The sequence below is a fragment of the Ambystoma mexicanum genome, chromosome 7p (assembly GCF_040938575.1).
Source record: "Ambystoma mexicanum isolate Mex_15411 chromosome 7p, UKY_AmexF1_1, whole genome shotgun sequence".
NCBI classification, from domain to species: Eukaryota; Metazoa; Chordata; class Amphibia; order Caudata; family Ambystomatidae; genus Ambystoma; species Ambystoma mexicanum.
Genome location: NC_090939.1, coordinates 266,100,893 through 266,116,599, shown reverse-complemented (window position 1 = coordinate 266,116,599; position 15,707 = coordinate 266,100,893).

The following is a 15,707-nucleotide window of genomic DNA, read 5'->3' as shown; positions in this document are numbered from 1 at the left end:
TTTGAAACGCCATGGATGCATGACACATGTCCGTGATGATGTGTAGATTCACTCATGCAGTGCGGCCACCGTTGTATTCACTGTGTCTATGCACTGTGTCTGTGGTGTACAAGCCATGATGCATGACCCTCCGGTGATGTGTGTGCATGGGATCAGTGTGAGCCATGATGCATGTGAGTTTGAAGGCAACCTTTTGGTTCAAAGAGGACCTTGTACATGGATGCTGATGTTGATTGCAGGCACCGTGCCTGTTTCTGCATGTGTATTGCGTGCATTCACCCATGTATTGTGGCGGGACAGGATGGAAGTGACATTTGACAGAGCCACTCACGTGTTATTGCTTCCTGTCTAGGGGAATATTATACTGTACCCTGATGCTTGTGTTCTATGTCTCCCTCTACGCAGCGTCAAGTGAAGAAGAGGGCGGAGACAGCGCTGTGGAGCCAAGCGGCGGGGATGCCTCCACCGGGCGGCGACGCAAGGCCCAGCCACCCTCCCAGGAATTGCCATCATCCGGGAGCGAGGGGACTGGTGCCGCGTCTGCCACTACGGCTGTAGCGGAAGGGCCGGGTGAGCCCCCACAGGGGCTTGCAATGGCGGAAGACGGTGTGGAGACATCCAGGTTGGTGGTCTCGCACAGAGGAGGAGGAGCCAGCTACTGAGCTGCACATGGGGCCTGGTGGGGGTAGTACCACTGGTGCAAGTGGTGCAGTCCAGGGCCAGGGTCAGGAGGTAGCACAGGTCGCTATGGAGGGGCCTGTGCATGTCGCTGTCCTTGACCCTGTGACTGCACCACCATGCACTAGCAGGGATGCCCCGTCCCAGGCCCGTCCGCAGGTAGGGGGGAGTGCCACGTCATCTGCCTCTCCACTACCTGCGGACGAGGGGTCCCATGACCATATGGGCTCCATCCTGGATGGTGTCGCGTTGCGCACACGTGACATTCGTGATGACGTGCATGCTTCCTGGGTGGAGCACACACACCATCACGAACAGCAGCGTCGAGACGTGGCACTGCTGGGAGGGGCCCTGGTCGGTGGGTTCCTACATGTGTCGCACACTCTGGCGGACCTCTCCTCCTCTGTGGAGACTATGCGCCAGTCATTCTCGCTGCTGTCTTCCGGCCCAGATTCCACCGGGGCCCCTGTGGACCTGGCCTGAACAACACAGCCAGCTTGGTGGAGATCCCATCCCTGCCACAGTCAAGAGTCGGTGGTCCAGCAGGGGTGGACACCACAACAACTGGAGACCAGCTGATGGAGGATGTGCAGCCATCCTCAGACAGGGCACATGGACAGCAGCAGCAGGCTCTAGGTGGAAGCAATGATGGCTCGGGGCCATCGACATCAGAGGGGCAGGCATCAGCCAGATGGCAGGAGGACCCTAGAATGGGTGTGTCTTCTCTGTGGCTGCGGTTGGGCCGGCGTATAGATGCAGAGCGGCGGCGGGCAGAAGAGGCACGGCTCACAATGGTCAGGGTGGAGAGGGCACTGAGGCGGGCCGAGTGCGTTGAGGCTATTCGCAGGGAGTTGGAGTCCAACCTGGCATCGTCCCTGCGAGCCCTCGGGGCCATGTAAGAGGACTGCCTCCAGGACATTGAGCAGGAGTTCGATGATGCCCTGGCCCGGGAAATCGGAGAGTGAGCCATCGGACTAGCCCGCCGCCATTGTATATAGTTTTTAGTTTTAGGTTTCACTTTCGTTTTCCTTTATTTTGGGGTGTTTGGACTTTGCCCCACACATTTGTATATAGTTTTTTTATTAGGTCGTTTTTTCCATAGGTTTCTGTTCTTTCGTTGGGCTCATGGACCCTTGACAATTAATTGTACATAGTTGGACAATGGATTTATTTCAACGTTTTCTTTGGATTTCACCATGGATTAATGGATTTTATTTTTTACGTTTCCTTTGGATTTGCTTTGGTGGAGGGAGAGTTTGGACTATTTTTCTTTTGGATTTCTTTGGATTGGTTATACTTTTCATGTACTCATCTTTTGGACATGCTTTTAATTTCATTTTCGCAATTATTTTATGCTTTCATTTCATTGCTTTATTTTTGTCCATAATACATTATGATATTTTCCTTCCATGTGTGTAATTCGCTCTTTGAGTTCATGCATGTAAAAATGTGGGTTTACACAATCAATGCCAACCAGTGTGTGTGTGTGATGGACATGTGTTGATGTACATAGTTGACTTTTGGTTTGTGTCTTGAGATAGGCATGTCAGTGTGGGGTGAATTGGGAAATCATTGCGTCTCAAGACTGGGGTGGCGTGCTGTGGTATTTTGTTGGAGATGTGGGCCATAATTGTCCATCTTTATGTCATGTGGGGGGGGCATGAGTCAGGGCCTGAGGCTCACTGCTGGGTGGGTGGGGGTGCTGGGGGACATGAGTCAGGGCCTGAGGCTCACTGCTGGGTGGGTGGGGGTGCTGGGGGACATGAGTCAGGGCCTGAGGCTCACTGCTGGGGGGTGGGGATGCTGGGGGACATAAGTCGGGGCCTGCTGGCAGGTGCCCGGCCCGTCAATGCTGGGTGGGTGGGGGTGCTGGGGGACATGAGTCGGGGCCTGCTGGCAGGTGCCCGTCAATGCTGGGTGGGTGGGGGTGCTGGGGGACATGAGTCAGGGCCTGTGGCTCACTGCTGGGTGGGTGGGGGTGCTGGCGGACATGAGTCGGGGCCTGCTGGCAGCTGCCCCTCACTGCTGGGGTGGTGGGGGTGCTGGGGGACATGAGTCAGGGCCTGTGGCTCACTTCTGGGTGGGTGGGGGTGCTGGGGAACATGAGTCGGGGCCTGCTGACAGCTGTCCCTCACTGCTGGGGGGTGGGGTTCCTGGGGGACATGAGTCAGGGCCTGCTGGCAGGTGCCCGTCAATGCTGGGTGGGTGGGGGTGCTAGGGGACATGAGTCAGGGCCTGAAGCTCACTGCTGGGTGGGTGGGGGTGCTGGGGGACATGAGTCGGGGCCTGCTGGCAGGTGCCCGTCAATGCTGGGTGGGTGGGGGTGCTGGGGGACATGAGTCAGGGCCTGCTGGCAGGTGCCCCTCACTGCTGGGGGGCGGGGGTGCTGGGGGACATGAGTCGGGGCCTGCTGGCAGGTGCCCCTCACTGCTGGGGGGTAGGGGTGCTGGGGGACATGAGTCGAGGCCTGCTGGCAGGTGCCCCTCACTGCTGGGGGTAGGGGTGCTGGGGGACATGAGTCGGGGCCTGCTGGCAGCTGCCCCTCACTGCTGGGTGGGTGGGGGTGCTGGGGGAAATGAGTCGGGGCCTGCTGGCAGGTGCCTGTCAATGCTTGGTGGGTTGTGGTGCTGAGGGACAAGAGTCGGGGCCTGCTGGCAGCTGCCCCTCACTGCTGGGGGGTGGGGCTGCTGGGGGACATGAGTTGGTGATCACTAGTGCAAGGTGACATGTGGGCTGGCTGGGGGGCATGTCCATGGTGGATGGGCTGCGTGCGGGACATGACCAGGGGTGCTGGGTAATCCCCTGTGGTGTGGGCTGCCTGCAGGGGCTGTGGAGGGGGTAGAGGGCACACCTGGGAGGACCCACACTGCCAATTCACGTGTGGGACTCCACGCGCAACCCACTGGATACACGTACCCCGCTCTGACAGCGAAATTGCGTGTGAAACTCCCCGCAAACCCCAGTAATACATGTACACTGCTCGCACAGGGCCAATCGCGTGTGAAACTTTCCGCGAACCCCCGAAATACACGCACCCTGCTGGCACAGGGCCAATCACGTGTGAAACTTCCTGCAAACCCCCAAAATACACGAACCCCGCTCGCACAGGACCAATCGCGTGTGAAACTTCCCGCACACCCCAGTAATACACGTGCCCTGCTCGCACAGGGCCAATCACATGTGAAACTCCCGCGAACCCCAGTAATACATGTACCCCGCTCGCACAGGGCCAATCACGTGTGAAACTTCCCGCAAACCCCAGTAATAGATGTTAAAATCCATGAATATGCTGTGCGTGGAAATGGATTTTGGTGCACGCGGCTAGCGCAGACTGTCGCACGCGCACACTGTGCGCCAGCCACGTGTGCCACTTGTGCGCTGAATTCTATGAATTACCCCCTGGATGTGTTCAATTTACCACCCCCAGGCAAACAAAGTTGTTGAGAGAATCGACAGCCTCCTCAAAAGCAAACGCTCCAAGCTCTGCACCACCTTAAAAAAGAAAAGAACTGGGTGCATTGCTTGCCTATGGCTCTGTTCAGCTTACGCACTGAACCAAGTAAAGACCATCACCTTTTATACCACGAAATAGTAACTGGCAGACGCATGCATATGCCAATCCCCCAAGTAAGGAGGGCATCAGATGCCAATAGGGCAGGAATGGTTTGGGTGAAGAATTCAAAGATTACTTAACAAACCTGACACATGCAATTAAAAATGTCTCCAGACAAATTGCATCACCCCGCCTTGAGGATACACAAGGCACTGAAGAGCAAACTACCACAAACACCACGCCCACATAACTGCTGCTGCCGGAGAACTAATATATGTCAAAAGCTTTGTGTGTAAGTGGAACAACCCTAGATTTCATGATCCCTATGAAGTGGTGTGTTCCACCCCTCTCGCAGTAAAAGTGAAGGGGATTCAGTATTGGATTCACCTCTCTGATGTTCGTAGGACACCTAAATACCTAACCAGTACCCTAAGAAAACTACCAATATACCTCAGGATAACTACCTCAAAAGTAATAACGGGACTACATGTCCCAAATAATAAACATGCATTGTGCTAAAAGCATAAGCAGTTTATATGTAAAAAGCACCTCTTTCTCTCACTCTGTCTCTCTGTCTCTGTCTCTCTCTCTCTCCCACCCCGATTTTTGTTTCCTCTACAGCAGCGTACAAAATGGAACCCTCAACGTCAAATGATTCATTGTATGTTAAGAAAGCAGAGAAATATAATGTTAATTAAAGTTGGTTATATTCCTACACCTGTGGCCTACATTTTGTGCTCTCCTGTACACTATATTGATGTTTATGTTAGGAATTTATTGTGGTACATCTTTTATCTGGGCAAGCCATCTAAAAGAGGGGCCCAGGGGGGAACATAAAGGGAAGTGTACTGCTAAACAGAACCAGTAACACCACTGTACACATGTATAATATTTCCCAGATAAGCAATAACAGTGTCAACAGACAAGCAAATATACCTGACCAAATGAGTGTGAGCATGAGCAAAATGTTAGACAAATGATTTCCTACCATATTTATTTTTAGAAAAAAAAAATTGTAACACAAATATTAGTAGCAATATAAGTACACTAATGAAGAGATGTATATCATGACATTATAGAATGCGAAGGCAAGTGTGTAGGCCCAAATATGATGCATACCACATCCTAGGCCTGGATGCTATTGAAGATATCAGAACTCCTGAGCACTCCAAGAGCTGGTACACCGACATGAGTGCAGTGGGCAAACAGCAAACGGTAGCTGCTATGTATGCTCATTGATACCGCATGCTTCAGGGGCACCCAATGTTTTAGTACCACAGGAAGTTCCAATTATAGAGGCACAATGCCTGGTTCATCTTGCGTTATGTAGGATAAATGGCTCATTCCAGAAATACAGCATGCGGCTAGAGCTTGTGGATCCAGACTCCCTGCAATGCAACAACCACCCAAAAAAACCCAATTGCTTGCAGCAACCATATTTAGGGATTGGTAGGCTAAAGTACATAAACAGCAAGTGGCAAGAAACCACACTCAGCTGCCTAGTAGAAGGACTTTTGGGATACAAGAAAAATGTAGTGGCTTTAGTGGGTAGAACTTGTGCACAAATATGGCCAGAGCACATCACAAAATTGACATGGATTGCAGAAATGGAAAAGCCAGTGAAAGTGCACCGAGAGGAGAGTTATGAACTATGCTTCCACAGTGAAGGAACTTTATTGGCCCAAAAGAATGATGTAACCGAACATTGTTGATTACACACTTGAAAAGGAGCACAGTGGCTGTGATGGATTACTACTGGTTCTGTGGCCAACAAGCGTACTTGCACCTCCCACCATCGCGGAGGGGCTACTGTTCGCTGGCCACGCTGCACTCAGCACTGCTCATAGTCCCAGAAGAACACCTGAAAGGGGGGCCGATCGCACATACCGGCCCAACAGTTCCTCCAACATTCGAAGAACTAAATCCACTACCATCACCAGAATTCGGCATCGTACCCTGAAGGGGGCAGTATGAAAAACTGAAAAGAAGAAAGAGGTTGAACTACTTATCCAAAGACTCATCCGCACTGCTTGCTGACATTCCTGTTGAATACTGACTTTTCAGTTCAGCTGAAACATTTTTTGCTTCACTTCTTCTACCCGGTGTACAGGCAGGGCCAGGGCATTTTGCATTCCCAGCCTTGCATGGCACATTGGGGATGCAGGCTGTGGTACTGAACATTTGTATGTGCAAAGAAGAGCTAATAAGTCATCCCACACATACAAATGGGTTGGGCGCTGCATCATTAATTTTGTGGCAGCCAGGCTAGTTCTTTCTTTCTGTGGCATGACATTTGTTCTGAATATCTCTGATAAAGCAAACATGTTAAGTGTTGCTACTTGGCTAGAATGGCATTTTGCAGGCAGCCAGTCGAGACCTTTCTGACTGTGGTATGACTTTCTTTTGCTGGGCATCTATGATTAACCAAGCATGATCTGTTTTATTACTTGGCTAGACTGGCATTTTGATGCAGCCAATTGAAGGCACACACACAAACGCTCATGCCAGAAAAAATACAACTCACTAGGGAAAAAAGGCCAAGAGATTCTTGTAATGATAACAAGTTTTAATCACACCAAAATATAAGTATGACAGCAAAGAACTCTGCTGTTCAAGAATGTTCTGCCAAGAAATGGTAGAAGCAGAATGTTATAAGGCAAAACATCGTCATCAATGACACACATATATACAGGAAAAAAACCTGCGTGGCTGGTTGGTGAGACCCTATACATGGGTGGCCTGCTCCATAGGGGATACCAGGCTGCTATTTGTCCCAGCGCCGTCTGTCCCTCTTCCATCACGTGAGGTCTGCTGGGCTCATCAACTACAGGGAACCAAGGTCGAGTTCGCAATTAGCTAGTATGCAAGACAATGCTACTCTATCATTACAGCATGCACATGGGAGGCTCGGGGGACTGCCACAAGGAGGGCTTCAGATCGCTCTGAACCACACATTGCTCACTCATTCAGTTATCGAACTCTCTGCACCCAAGGCTTCCACCCTCGCTTTGGACTATAATTTATTCCACCCTGTACCTCGTATTACAAAGTTTGTAATTACGAAATAAGGTGGAATGATTGTGTTCTTTTAGATCGTTTATGAATATTGGGTTCATGGATGGTGGTTTGGGGTCACATACTATTGCGGAATTCAGGGGTCTTGGACTGGGACAGTTGTGGGTGTCATAACTCATTGTGGGCTGGAGGTCTGCTTTCGATCTGGCTGTGATTAACGTGCACTGTGAGGTGCCTGGTACTGTCTTGCAGCCTTGCAGGGCACATTCCTTCTTGGGATAGCACGTATTAGCAACATTTATGGAACAAAGGAAAGTTTCTATGGGAGATACCAGTGTGGGTCTTTAGCACTTGGGCCTATTCAGGTTTTTACGTTTGGGTCTGTGTTTACCGCGCAGCCATGCATGGCCGAATGTTTCTACCATTGCTACAAAAATGGCGCTTACTTATATGTGCGCACTAAGTCTAAGCATCTATATTTTGTGTAATATTTTGGTTCGTGCAGGGTCTATTTGCACGCCCCTCTGATCCCTGGTACATCGCAAGTTTAGTTATGGGATTTGCCTTACTCTAAAGCGCCTAGGGGGGTGGGAGACATTCATTTCCTTCCCAACATTCCCCCTTTCATTACTTCTGCAGTACAAATTCCTCTGCATACTTGTGCTCATTTTCTCTTCTTACTGCGGCCTCAGAAGATGGAGTTTCTTTTATTGGCATCCAAGCTCTGCATACTGATTGCAAACTTTATCCTGCTTGTGCATACTCTTCGGTTGTACACATCATATAAATACATCCCCATCCCCAGCTAGATCTACCCAAACTTAATTTTAATTTTCAGGGTCAAGGGGTGGGACAATGATGGTGTGGTATAGGCGATCTACTTCATCTCCATAGTAAATAGGGGAATGGCATGATCAGTTTGGATTTCAGTTTATTTTGTATTACGAGGTACTTTTGAAACACCAATTGTACCATCATCATTGCACTATTAGGCACTGCTTTGGCACAACATCTAAGTCCGATTTAGCACGTGCAGAAGATGACTAGGTTGGACATAATGGGCACCAGCATCTTCATGATTGCTCCTAACCAGGACGGGGCCCTGTCAAAGGCCAGGCCAATATCCTAGTCCATGTACTGCTGCAATGATATGAGCTAGTGACCCATTCTCTGCATTTTCTGGGGGTACGAACGTACAGCAAGAATCCCCAATTTTGCGGCAAACACCTTCTTCCATCGCCGTCAACATGTCGAACACATAGCGGTTCTGCATCGTCATCATTCGCAGTGCTCTCAACTTGACCTTTATGACGTTGAATCCATATTCGGTATCATTCACCAACTGGACCAGTTCCCAGCGCACAATTTTCAATGTGTCCCAGCATCTCCTGACCATCTTCTTCCAAGTGGGGATCTTCTTCTTTCATCAGCGAAGTATAAAGCATTAATTGACAACTGAGTTACACACACAACTCATTATTTCACAGTTCTACAGTGCACCTGGTACCAAGGACATGAGCGAGGTTGCGATAACTCTTCAGAACTATATGAACCCCCGCTCCTTTCCCAGACACGTCGGCGCTTCCCCAACTTTCCCCCCCAAGGCATACATTTGTTACCTTCTCACTTGGCACCTCGCAGCACAAATCACATGAACTGATGGTGGGGGCAGCCAATCCCTGTCCTCTGATCTTCCTGATCGATTGGTCACTCTACAGTTCTATGGCCAAGGGTCTTAGGCTGGTCAGTGTACTTGAATGCTTATGTCTTAAACTTCACGCTGTAACTTAAGGAACTGGACTGGGTAGGGCCTAAAGCCCTCACCCCTTGTCTTGTGCGATTGCTATTTGACAAATCATTTGGTCTCTCTGGCCTTGCTGGTTACATGCCTTCTAGGCTGCATGCACTACTGATAAGATACAATAAAGGACTGTGTGTGTGTGTGTGTTTGTTCAGGAAATTAACCTTCTGCAGAACTGCCAGCGCTGTGTGTGAACGCATGCACATCCTTCTAACCCTCTGGACTGACTAAGCATATTAGCATAGCCATAGCACCAGGCCTCAATTTCAAAATGGCATCTATCTTCTTAAAATTGGGTTTTCATTACACGTGGTTCTAAGATTACAATTCGCTATGTTGCCATTACAATCTAACTCCTATGAGTGGGTCCCCCTCCCGCCTTCGATCTCCTGACTCTCCTGCAAAGCTTCCTTCTACAATTTCCTTGTCCTAAATTGCAGTGGGTCCTGGGACATTTGCCCCTGTTCCCCAACAGTGTTTATTAGCACTCTGGTGCTTTCCCTCATAGGGGACGGACGGAACAGCAAGGGCTGCAGCCACCTCCCATCAGCTTTGCTTCCTGTGTTTGTTCACTTACATCACAACTAGAGATATGTCCTCACATCTGTGTGTTAATGTGTCAAAATTGATCAATTGTGATGCCACCCCACGAGGGCTGTAATATAGTGGGTTTTGCAATGCCACACATCAAGGATTATAATATGACGGGTGAGTTGTGATGTTACAGCTAAGGGATTATATTTTCTTTAATTCAATTAGCCTTATATGACACTGTGTATTACAATGTCATCCTTTCTGATGAAAAGTAGGATGTTTGCAACATAGTGATATCACAATACTAAGAATAATTAATTGCTTATGAAATACCGTATTTTCTAGTAGAGAAGCAATGCATTTGTGATCATGTAAACATCGTCCATTTGATGGTGGCTGGTGAATGGAGAGGACTCTGGCCTCGAACTTCGGGTTTTACAAATCAATCTCCAGCATAAGATTTTAAAAACAAGCTGAAACATGTCGGTTCTCGCAGCCCCTGCGCCCCCCTTGACAATGGATCTGACCCGCTGCCGGCTTACTAGAGAGCAGAGTCAGGCAGAAACCAACACACGAGCAGGGAGGGGAGGAGAGCACAAAGGTCGGACTGTGGAGGAGGCATACTGAATGCAAGCTGGCTTTCACTTGCTGCCACCTATAAATAAAAGCGGGAGGCTCCTCTATCAGATCTAACCACGGGCTAATTTACAACTATTCTACTTCCGTCATCCCCTCGCTGGTCTAGCCAGGTCGCGGGACGCGAAGCTGTAAATCTCCCGTTTTTAAACTGCTGCAGCAGGGGTTAAAAGGTGGGGGCTAGCAGCCCTTTTGACATGAAGAGCACAATGGCTACACGGACAAGCGCTGGACGAGTTTTATGGGTGAACTCTTTGTACTCGCGATACACACTGGGAATTTCAGTCAAAAGTGTCTTATTTTGTTCAAATGCTAGTACTGGTGTTTCTTTGACCCCAGTTTAATTGTTACAGTGTTACCATCCGAAATATACTGCAAGAATTTGGGTGCGGGGGTGGGCTGGGGTGGGGGGGGGTAACTGCTGAAGAGGCAAAGATCTTTGGCAAATATTGACTGTCCACTCCAAGACCCTCAACTGGTAAATATTTCAAGGACCAAGGAACAGTTCTTTAAAGGACGCTGTGGGGTATGCATGCTTCATCTCGTGATAGCTCGCCAGATATCTGCTTTGTAAAACGTATTTCTGGGGTTCAGGAATGTTAGGGGCCGTCTAGATGGCAAATCACTGCAGGCAGAGATTTTCGGGGTCTACATCTCCGCCTTCAACAGTTTGATAGTTTGATATGAGGGGGAGCTAGCCGACGGATCCTAGGGCTTTCAGAGTAGGGGGCTGTGAAAAAGCACAGCGGATGACGCACATATCCTTTATGGGGGTGGACCGGGTTGGGGCAGAAAGCATTGATACATTATTTCTATGCTTTAGCCAGCATCCGTGCCATTCTGTTCATGGTGCCTGATGGGATTCATGCGGTGGAGGAACTCCATGCCACACAAGAAGACTCGGCTCGCTGAAGGCAAAGGGTGAATTACCACCCAGGGGTGGACTGGGAACCAAAAGAGGCCCTGGAAATCCTGTTCGAAGTGGCCCCATCTTACCCATTTTCTGCAAACCCACCCCTTCTCCTATGAGAACATTTGGAAATACCACACAAAAGAGGCCCAGGGTTCAGAAGCCTACTGGGACATTTCCGGAGTTCCCTATGGCCCAGTCCAACCCAGTTGCCACCAGTTTAGCACATTCTGTCAAGAAGGATGCCAACCATTTTGCGACAGTGCCAAAGGTACTGGCGTTCCCCCAGAGACAGATGAGAAGGGTCTGATGGTGGGCAGGCTCAAATCGCTACACGGCTGTGGTCTACTACCACTTTCTGGCACTGTGCCACGCTGGCTTGGTGGAAGACTCTTTGAAGGGCATCTATGTGACTTCATCCTTCCTGGGAGGATAGCTCAGTGGCAACGTGCTCATCTTGGAAGCAAGACCACACGAAGCAACAGACGTTTGATCCCCGGGTCCGCGATTAGAAACCTCTGGGTCTTTAAGCGTGTTATAAATATGCAACAAAACAAAAAAGTTAAAATCTGTAAAAGCGCCTCGATGCCCCCGGGAAGTGTGAGTGCTTTAAAAATGCAATTAATTAAATAAATAATCCTTTTGCACAGGATAGTATGTGCCCTGTTCGGTTGCACCGCAAAAGACATGCAAGTGTTCTGCCCTTCTGATGAAAACTGACCTTTCACTGTTGAGCTGATGGACCACAGGATCCACATGGGCTCTCGCGTTCCATGGGACAGTGCATGCTGCCACTTTTACATGATAGAAGTGAGACACAATGTCATATGGGATTTGAGAGGTACCTGGATGAGACTGTTGAAAACAAAGCTTTTAGATGAACTGAATAAATACATTGTTTCATTTGTGCTCTAGGGCACCCCAGTACATAGAGTGCGCCTGGGGTATAAAGAAAGCAGCACACGCCTCGTTTTGGTTCATGTGTTAATATCCCCGCAAAAATATTGCGATACAAAAATATCACCATATTTTTGCTGCAATATTGATCCATGGACCCTGCGGGAGACACCCAGCAACCCCTGCATTATTTCTAAATGTGCGGGGGACACCCCTGCAACCCCCACTCCCACACCTTACACCCCCCACAAATATTGCCTATGGCGAGTCAAACGACCATATGTACGGCGATATTTTTGGTGGGGATAATATGTAGGGATACCCTCGGTTTGAGTATGCACCGGGTACACTTTGATGTTACACATTGGAGGACACTTTCTTTAACATGAAATGCCCCAGCAGAAATCCTCTATTTGTGCTTTCTCCGACCTGAGTTCCCGCGTAAGGATGGGGGTGTTTCCCATGTCAAGGAGGGAAATCCAGTTTTCCTCTGTGAATACTTCCTTAAGGAACATGTGCTAGAGGGCGCTCCCCTCCGTATGGAGCAAAGACAGGCCACTCTTGAGGTGCTGTAGAATATATACGACTATCCCAGCGTGGTGGATCTCAAGCAGTGGATAAGGAGGCACCCACAGTCCACCCCATGTTCAGCGGTGTTCCGTCACAGGCCACCCCCATTCATAGTGGTATCCAATGACCCTCACCAAATCCAGCAGGGGGAATTAGGCCCACGTACAATGAACAGTTGGTACAGTAGGTACATATCTGCCCTTTGTACATTGAGATGATGGTATAGAAACACTAAAGGGTGAGTATAAAACACTGAAGCCACCACACAAAGGCCCCTTGGACCCCATTCCTAGGCCGGCGGGCCTCAAGCACACAATGGCAAATGCTCAGGTCACACCCCTTTCACATCTGGGTAGACCTCTGGGAAAGGTCGGTTTCCAGGTTTCATATGTGCCCCATGACATGCAGGTCATGTGTGCAGTTCACCCCCACCCTCCACTATGCGTAATTGGAGGACAGGATTGGGCTGCCAGTGCTAGAGTTACCCGACACACATATCCACTGATAAATAATACCTCTGAGCTTGATGCAATAGCTCAGTGCAAAAGCTCAGAGGGACTCCATATTGGAAGGTATGGCTGACTACTAGAGGAGGGGCGGACCTCATATCCTTGATTAACAAAAACGTCTGTTATCTTGAAGCTGGTCTGTTTAGCGACACCTTTACATAGTTTCCTGTGTTATTCACATATGGACTATTTGGGTGATTGAACTAATTTCCTGTTACTTGTCGCGTCTCACTGGAGTTAAGCGGCGAAAATCCAAATCCCCGCCAAATAGATACAATGAATGAAAAAAACTCCCAGAGACCTGGTTTTAGTAGTTACGGGATTTGACCCATGACAAATGCAAAACTTGTGAATAATATGAACTGAGAATGATCTATGAATATGCTCTGATTTGATAAAGGCAAGTCGCCGAAACACGTGTCATCAGGAGGGGCACCGTGTGAAATGTGGAATTAAATTTTGATGCTAAATTCATCATCAATGAAACCCAAATAAATGTTGTGAACAAATTCAAAACTCTGGGGATGTACATGGAAACATCACTGAGCTCAGAACACGCCCCTATCTAAGTGAGGAAAATTGCGCGCATTAGCAAGAGCCACCATATTGTCCAGGTTAGATTACGGCAATTAATTCCAGACACATACAGACTCACAGTCAAATGCCACATTTGAGCGAGAGAGATGTGCGGGCAGCGAGGGTTCTATTGTAAAACACAGGACACTACCTGTTACCCGTTTCTTTTAAGGGCTCAAACATGAAGGAGATTTGGTAGGGGCCATTTTAAAAGATTTCTATTCCCATTGAAGTGTCTGTCTACGGTCTGGTTGCGCAATCATGCGCTCTGCGCAGTTCCTATATTAAGGCCCATAATACAAAAGCTCTGCACATGTGCAAAAATTATGCTAATCCATGCTGTGCTATTTTTAAACTGCGTAATAGGGATTAAATCAAACAAGTTTCACTCCAGTCGTGAATGTTTTTCACGAGGGCAAAAATTGAGCTGATCGGGTTGGCACAATGTTTGATGGTTACGATAGTGGATTGACCAAACTTATTTTACTCCAAATTTACTGAAGGCCTCATTTCATAGGTGTTTCCAGCTGGGCATAAAAAAAAGCAAACTCATTGATTTTGCGTTCTTTCTGCTGCATATCTACAGTTTTGTGCCACTTTCTGTGCTAAATATTCCACTAAATTTGGGCCAACATGAAATGCAGTACTTATCATATAAGCAACAAAATGTCAATGTGTTGCATTATTCCGAAGTACAGTGTTCTTTATGGGCGGGAGAGAAGCCAGTGCAGTCCAGTCTGGCAAGATGGATGTGCTAGATGCTGTCCCCCCAGTGGTGGGCACTCGTAGACTCCTATCTTCAAGCAATTCTATACGCATTTATAAAAGCAGGGTTTTTTTTTAGCATGCATTTGCCAATGAAATCTTTATTCGATCGGAAACACATATTAAAACAAATAACCAATAGCCTAAATTACAGGTAACATTACTAGCCAGTGGGGACCGCCCCCCACACACATAACACATAACCCTTCTCTGTGAATGGATTGAACGTTAACGCCTTGCTCTTTATTGGTTAGTATGAGAGAGGCACGCAGCACCTCAATTAAGGATTGTTTTGTCTTAGAGGTGAGTGCAAAATGGGCAGTCTGGGGTAGCGGGACGCAGCAGCCTTCTGCAAGGGGTGGTGAGAACCAGTTTCCATGCAGACGTTCAACTCCTTTTTCTTAGAGTGATCAATGGGGCTGCGTCCGCGTGGCCATTGAAAGGCCGTCCACATATAGCAAGCAATTGTTCCGAGGTGTGGCCCCTTCCAGGCATTTAATCTCACTTGAATGGGGGCTGTGTTCCCCATTTTTTTGTTTTTGGTGCCGGGATCGCAGGCAGCTGGTCAGTGGAAAGTAACAATGACCACGAGGGTAGAATGGGGGGCAAGTGCTTGTCTGCAGAGGCCTGCGTCCCTCGCCATTGACCTTGGTTGGACGCCTTGTTCTGCGCAGCAGGAGGCGAGCTTTCTCCCCTATTGCCATTGTGGGGATGGGACGGCCTACCTGAGGCTCTTTGTCGCAGGCTAATAACATTTAGACCTGATGGACACGCACAAGACGGGGCAGGGGCTTGGACCAATATGTGCCAGGCCGCAGGATGCATAACAGAAAAACAAACCCGCTCATTTCCACGCTGGGGCCTTTCAGCCATAATTAGGCAATAAATGTATGCAGGTTTGGTTTTCAGATCTCAAGTCACTGGGCCACATTTGGACAAAGAAAACAATTATAGACCCCCTTCTATAGAATTGAACACTCTTGTGACCTTAATTAAATAATGTGATTGGTTAATTTAGCTGGCATCGCTGCTTGAGTGTCCCGGGGTAGCTATTATTAAGTAAGTGCATGGGGCTAGGTTTAAATGTAGAACAGTACTGTGTGCTGGTATTCTTCACGCTATGCTCCCCTGACACTTTTTATTGCCTTACATGTGTGACAAGGGAGAACATGTCCAGAGAAATATTAATTTATATATATATATATATATATATATATATATATATATATATATATATATATATATATATATATATATATATAT